Raw genomic sequence first — 8304 nt, forward strand, 5'->3', positions numbered from 1 at the left:
GGCTCTCACCAGAGACTTCTCTGAGAGCCCTGATACCAATCTGAATCTCTCAAATCTCCTGCTCCATCTTGCCCACTCTTCTGATCTCAAGCCATCAAAAGGCTCAGGTGCTACAGTCTGAAATGGAGTTGCCATGATTCCACTTCTGACACCATGTAATGGCTCGTAACGTAGATCTAGCAATATTAATATTGAATAAATATAACAAGAAAAAAGAGATCTCACAAAAATTCGTCAAAAAATACTACTGCAGTACCGAACAAGTGATAAACCCACACTATATATAATCATCCCATTATTAATTAATATTAGTCAATTAACATGCATAAATATTAGACAATATAACTAATGAGTTATACATTATCTCACATAGCATAGTACAGTATTACAGTAATGTTCTTGTGTAAACTGTCAAATTCCACACTGTCTGCAGTGTGGTTATGGGCACTAAACATCAAAGGTTTCCTTGGTAACCACTCACACACCTTGGTATAATGTACAATAAAAACAGATATTTCCCCACCTCAATAAAGCTACATACTCACTTTTCATCAGATGGTGACTGCGATTCCTTCGTAGATGACTCCTCCTTTTTAGTTTTCTCCAGACTAGACTTTTCAGGATTCAATTCAGAACTTGATATAGGATAATTAGAATTCAATTTCTCCAGACTAGACTCAGAACTTGACTCAGGACTCTTCTCATGACTTAACTTTTCAGGACTCAACTTATTCAACTTTTCGGGACTCAACTTCTCTTGTGAGATAGAGAAGTTGCTTTGAAATTTATCTGTCACACGAATCAAAATAAAAGATGAAATGTCACTGAAAAGTTAGTAAAAACATCTGAATACTTTTGAGGAAAAGCTACTTAAATGTCAGTAATAACAGGAAATGTCACTAAGTGTATGCAGCTGGGAACATCCAATGAAAAAATACTCATTACTTTAAGTTGATTCAATTTTAATTAATTGCTTGTAGCTAAGATTGGGAGGAGGTATCGTGGACATCAGAACCACACATTAAGGGGCTAGTTTTTAATTCTGATGGTGAAATAATTCAATTTTTAAATAACAACAATGTTTACTGGAAATAAAATGTATCACAGAAGAACTATACAAAATTCCTGCATCGGTCATTTCTCAAAGGCTAGCCCACTATACCACTAAAATTCTACCCATACCTGTATGGTACAACTCACTTCTCGGACAAAAATTATGACAAAAATGTAGCAGCCGGTCAGATTGGTCAAAACCTCAGCCACAAGTGAGCAAGAGATAATCTAAAATCAGAAATTTAAGCCATAAAAAGCTAGACATAATCACAATATTATAGCCACTGCATACATGATATTATCAATGTTAAGGGTGAATGAGAAATGAAACTTCTTAGTGACAAGCGACTAGGAGTAAGGCAAGTGACCAGGAGTAAAGCTAAATATAAGAAAACTCAAGTGGATCAAGATACATTTAGCTACCTTACAGAGACTATGGTGGAAGATCTATAGAACCTGGAGTGAGGTCCACATTATGCGCATGTGCAGAAAAATTACCGTAAATAACCCAGCTATGCGTTTGTAGATACGTGTTGCAAAATGGACGATGAAGGGCATTGTTACTGAAGAAGTGACAGCTCTCCATGGGTTTGTACTAAATTTTAAAAAAGAATAAATATAGGTAAAATTGTTAATATATTTTCTCCTTTTGAAGTAGTAAAAAAAGAAGCAACTGAAATCTTCTCAGTACCACACCCTTTAGAAAAAGTCTCTCTCTGAAGCTGAAAATTTAGATAGCAATGTGTGGAAAATCCTATTGGAGAGAATGATCCTACGTCATTAAAGGAAGTTATGTATATTTGTAATGATTGTAAATCTATTATTAGAACAATTGAAGTTCCAGCACTTTGTATGCTAAATGGGTTAAGGTGTGAGCCACTACCCAATGAATTGGAAAATTTGGATCCTTTAAGTTGCCAGTTAATAGACATGGCCAAATGTATTTAGGCAATTGTTAGGCTAGGCACACACCAACACCTTAAAAGTGCCTACCTATAATTTTTTGAAGGCTCTTAATGATGCAATGTTTTATTTACCTCTTCAATTAGAAAAATAATGGAAACATTAAATGAGGTTGGTATAGATTCTAATGATTTGCCTAATCCAGAACTTCATATTATTATTAATTGACAGCCTACTAAATGGAATAATTTCTGGCGTAGCGTAGTTGATGGGAATGAAATAAAAGCAGCACTAAAAAAATTTAAAAGAAATAAATCGGTTTATAGAATTGTAGACAATGATTTCATCTACGAATCCTCTAAAAATGTTATACATGTAGTTAGCAATACTACTTGTAAAATGCTTAAAAAAGAAAATGATCAATATTTGGAAGGCTTTTTGGCATATACCATTACAAATATTGATAGTAAAATTGCAACATGTTCTGATATCAGTCAATATAAAATAATGAATGTAAAAGAAGCACCTATAGACAATAGGAAAGACCATCTTGATTTGTTATGCTTTTCTAATTTATTTCCTACTGGACATTATGGAGAGTATTATCCCAGACAAAACTATCTAGCACTGACTTTAATCATTCAGTGAATACACAAAATCTAGACTTTTAAACAAAGATATCCGATTTCGTGGAAATCATTCATATTGTTTGCACTATTATTGATTAAAAAGTAATAAGGGCTTAATAACTGGCATAAATAATTTATTAAAAACAACAAAACGCAACGTTGGTCAAACTGTTGCTGAAATATTGGAAAAAATTAATGTTTAAGATGAAGAATTTGAGGGCCATTTAAGTGTCATGTTGGCTCCAATATGGGGCACAAATCAATATTGGCTCCATGTGAAAGGTGAAGTCAAAGCAATGACTGCTAAGTATGGCTCACTAACAATTTTCCTAATGTTAAGTTGTGCTGAATATGATTCAGCTGATACATTGCAATATTTAAAGAAGTCAATGACGCACCACAATCATACAGTATTTCTAGATTATGTACTGCAGACCCTGTCTTAGTATCACAACAATTTTCATACAAATTTAAGGATTTCTTTAACATTGTCATTCTCGAGAACGGTGTTCTAGGCAAAGTAGAGCAAAATTATGTTAAAAAAGAATATCAAATGTGTGAAGCACCGCATTATCACATCCTCCTGTGAATTGGAAATGCTCCTGTTGTCAGTATTTATTGTCCAGAAGTCTGTTTTTTCATACAAGATAGGATTACCTGTGATATACCTGATAGTAATACGTTGCCTAATTTAATTTTTTTGGTAACAAAATACCAAATGCTAAAGGGCAGCAAATACTGCAAACAAAATATTAAAGTCGGCAAGACCTATGTATCAAGATGCCAAATTGAATTTTCTGACCAGTACAAGATGGTATTTGCATCAATGTTGTTTGAAAATAGCTTGTAATCATGCAATAAAAAATGAAAAAGAAGTTCGAGTCAATGACTACAATCCTTTACTGTTCAATTTGTGGTGTGCAAATATGGACTTGCAATACATAGCTGAGAGGAGTCTTTCATAAAAGAGTATGAAACTGGATGTCACTAAAGCAGAAGAGTCTTGCACTGGACTTATGGGATGAAGTCAGCAATTACTTCAAGCTAAAGAAGGAGGACTATATAAAGCTAGCGATTATTTCAGTGAAAGTTTATATAAGAAACCACTAACCATACAGTACGTTAATGTGTACTTGCCTCATAAAAGGAGCAGAAAGATCAAAAATTATTGATATTTAATCACAGTGGAGCCTGTGCTAACGGTCATCTGAGTAGTGAGGCCACCTCTCTGTTACTGTCATAGGCCAAAATCCCGATCGAGACCTGTACTAAAGGATCAGCTATTGACTTGTCTAATGCGTCCCTGTGTAAAACGGCCGCTCATCCAAGTCCCCTTTGGTCTGATAGAACCTTGCTACTCCGGCCAACTGGAAACCACACCCATTATTGATCATTGTTGAGTTTATTAGTTAATAATAAAATTTATTCAGTTTCATAATATATTAATTATGATGCATATCAGTGATATCAATCAATTCAATTAACTTTCTTGACCTGTATTAGGCTGTATAAACAGGCCATTCCATTACATAATAGTCAATGGCTGAATTACAGAGGCTGACCTGTAATGCAGCCACGTGCATAATCAGGCCAATTAAAACTGGCCCAAGGGTGACCGGATTAAAAAGGTTCCACTGTAAAATGAATCGATCTTTGAAAGATATTCTTAATCCTAGTGTAATTGAAGACTTATCCAACAAGCCCAAATAACATGGAAGATGTATCTCTCTAAGGATTTGTTGCTAATTACAAATTTGATAAAATAGGAGAAATTTGAGAAAGAGAATATAAACTTTAAATCAAAGGCAGTCCTTCCAAACCACAAGAAAATTAAACTTATGCAAGAAGTGGAACAGGACAATTTTTATTACTCGATAACAATTTTATTTGTGCCTTTTAGGGATGAGAGCACACTCGTAATGCAAGGAGAAACAATGGAAGAAGCTTTTAGTCATCACATAGAAGCATCTATACGTGGCATTGAGAATCATTTCAACAAACTGCAGACATTATTGGAGGCTGAACGTATCTGCAAGAAAATAGTTGATGCAAGAAATAAAGCCGGTTTCACTGAAGAACTTCTTGATAACAAGGAAGACGATGACCCTGATTTACTGGGTGAAATAATGGAAACAGTAGCTGACATGCACATAAATGTACCTAATTGAACATTAGAGCAAAGAGAGGCAAAGCTTCATGAAGATCAAATAAGAATGTGATAAAAGTCATCTTATAAGTCAAAAAGAACGTGAAGATTTATTAGAGAATGAGTCTTTAAGACTACTTGGATTAGATAATATCAAACCGCTGAGGATGTTTATTGGTGGTGTTGGTGGAACTGGTAAATCCTTTTAAAAAAGAGGCAAAAAATGCCTAGTTGATAACATGTGGCATCCAAACAGTTGTGAAAATGTGTGCTATAGTAGCACCAACAAGTATAGCCACATTTAATGTAGGTGCAGTAACAACACATTATTTCAGCTACCAATAGAGCATGAGGAAAAAACAGCTGGATATTGAGTTTTGAATAAAGAAGCTCAGAATAGGATAAAAATGACATTTAAAAATTTAAAATTGTAATAGTAGATGAGGTATCTATTGTATCCAATCTAAATTTAGCATACTTACACATGCTCTTAGAAGATATATTTGGAACTGATGATCGGTTTGGATCCAAAATATTTTATTTGTAGGTGACCTTTTCAATTGCCACCAGTTATTAGTAGACCAGTATTTAAAAAAATGAGCAACAAACTAATAAAAACTAGACTCTGAGTAGCAAATGCAGTTAATATAAAAAAATTGTAATAAATCAGAAAAAGTAGGGTTGTCAAAAAAAGAAGAAAGGGTGTTGAGTTAAACCATAATAATAATTAATAGTTCAATTAATAATAATAATTGTTAATTAATGTAAAATAATAATTCATGAAAATAGTACAATAATTTCAAACACTACTTTGCAGAAAATGATAATAGGCAGAAATAGAAATTTAATAACATTTATACCTTTGTACCTTTCGATGGCTATGCTACATTTCTGTCATGTAAATTAATTATCTTGTTCAATATAAATTAAGCTTTTCAGCTAGTACTGATTGAATAAATTACTGTCATGACAATTAAAACATCTAAATTATAGATACATATTTGGCTGTTGCATTCTTTAATGTTAGAGATTCAGTACAAAATCTAAAAATTACAATATTATGTAAAAGAATTGTAATTGGACTAGCCAGTTGTGTAGGCTGGAACTAAGCACAACCTCCTTGTTTCTTTTATTTTATGACAACACTGCGTTTTTTTATTTAATAGAAATTTTTTTCATTTACTTGATTCTATACTTTTTATTAACTTTTATTAATTATTAATTCTTTTTATAAATAATTAATAATTACTTTATGAAATTATTTATGATTAAAATTATTTTTGTTACTATTGTTGATAAAAATTTATGACCTTATTAATTTTTGAATTATTAAATCATTAATTATATTCATAGCCTAGCTCATAATTATTCATCATTATTAATTAATTAATAGTCCTTTTTATTAATAATTATAATTTTTGCTTTACGTATCAGTTCTTTGCTGGAAGAAAAGAAATTTGATTTTAGAACGATATATAATAACACCTAACGCATTATTCAAACAGTTGTCATACAAATTTTTTTGAATTTTTGAATCATTAACCATATTTATAGCCTATAATAGCTCATAATTATTAATCATTATTAAACATTACTAAGATCTATTTCCTGTTCTAAAACAATTTAAGTTTACATTCAGCTTCAGTTGCCATTTCTCCACTCACACTCACAGCTCTTAACTTTTCCCACAATTTCGCAACATTTTTTCACAAAAAGTAGCAAGTCAGTTCATTTACAAACTTACATTAGTTCATAGGCGCCTGCAGGATTTCACTACAAGTAGGGCAAAGGTGTGGCTAAAAGTGGCGGTGGTCAAAAAGTAGGTTTGGCAATGACCACACCCACATGTATTGCTTGTGACTTTAAGTCTGCTAAGACTTCTATTTTATCATTTTGGTACAAAATGCAGTTGAAAAAGGCTCTGAACTTCTCAATAAAGAGTTACTTTGCCATTCTTGTGTTGAAGAGGAGAAAATTCAGTACCTAAGAGACCTCAGTCAATATAAAGTATCAGTAGCTAAGGGACTTAGCTGTTCAGTGAGTCCTAGCTGACTATGATTATTAATAATGAAGCTACTATATAAAGGAGTCAGTTATTCTAGCAGGAGGTTACAGTAAATTATGTCTTCTTGAAGAGGCCATAGATATTATAAGTGGTTGATTGGCTTCCTGTGATTAAACTATGCAGTTAGCAGCTTATTCTGCATTAACTATCACTTTGTTGACCAAAATAATGTAGCTTTTGTCATTAAAATTGGCTATATTTTATGTAATAATTACTAAATAAATATTAATTAACAGTTAATTATGATGATGTCATCTTCCGGTATGAAACTTCTAGTAGGGCACTGCCCACAATGCCTGCCTTGAAGCTGCCTATGCATCAGCTATCATATTTTCATGTTGTTTGGTAGTATATGGATTTTGATGAGTATCATGGCAGACCACCAGTAGCTAGGGGGCTTCCACCACCTCCCGGAGGCCCGCCAACACCACCACCAGCTCTACCAGTAGCTGGAGGTCCGCCACCTCCAGTAGCTGGAGATTGATGGCCTCAACCACAACCTCTCAGAGGCCCGCTACCACCACCAGCTCTACCAGTAGCTGGAGGTCCACCACCTACAGTAGCTATAGGGCCTCCACCACCACCCACATTATACCCGCCACCACCACCACCACTACGCAGGCCACCTCCACCACCACCTCTAGCACTCCAAGGACTTGGAGGCCCGCTAACTCAACCACCTCAAGTAAATGGAGGCCTGCCGGTGCTCCCTCCTGGAGGGGCACCGTTGCTCCCTCCCGGAGAAGCCCATCCTGCCCGAGGACTGCTTTTGCTGCAACAGCAAAGGCAGCACATAATTGTCCAGCTGAGGGCTGTGAAGAGACAAATAGTGAGTCTTTACTATGATGTACTTAATATTATAATTATTTTGCGTAATAGCATGCCAATCTACCAAGGAGAGCTGGTGGGGGCGGAGGTAGGAGCCGTAGGCTGAGGTCCCAAGGGGCCTCAATCAAGAACTACAACTTTTATTTTGAAAATTTTCATTATAATAAAAAATTTAAGAAAATAATCAAACTGTCAATTAAAAATACATCAGCATCAAGCCAGCATTAGCAATGCTAAGTGCTTGACAAGACATAAATGCTTATTCACTCTAACTTCTTTTAATATTGCTAAATGAAAAATTCACATTATCTTAATGCATGATTTAAAAAATTAAATCTTACCTATTAGTCATTATTATGGACATACTGAATATGTACACGAACATGCAGAGTGCCGTCGTCATTCATAATCTACAGAACTAAATATAAAATTTAGAAATCCAACATTAAATTTTTACTACTAGTTATAAATGCAAGGCAATAATAGTGTTACAACTAATGGTAATGTTATATTGCACATTCCAAATTGCAAGCATTCAAAATATTGCTAAATAATCCTCAAATCCTTTCCAGCTATCACTACCAGTAGTAGAAACATGAAAAACATGCATTGTAAACAAACAGTAATGAGATGTTACCAGTCACATAAACTTTTGTATTCCTTGTCTTCCATTATATACA

This window comes from Amphimedon queenslandica, unplaced genomic scaffold, assembly GCF_000090795.2.
Source record: "Amphimedon queenslandica unplaced genomic scaffold, v1.1 AMPQUscaffold_13522, whole genome shotgun sequence".
Lineage (NCBI taxonomy): Eukaryota > Metazoa > Porifera > Demospongiae > Haplosclerida > Niphatidae > Amphimedon > Amphimedon queenslandica.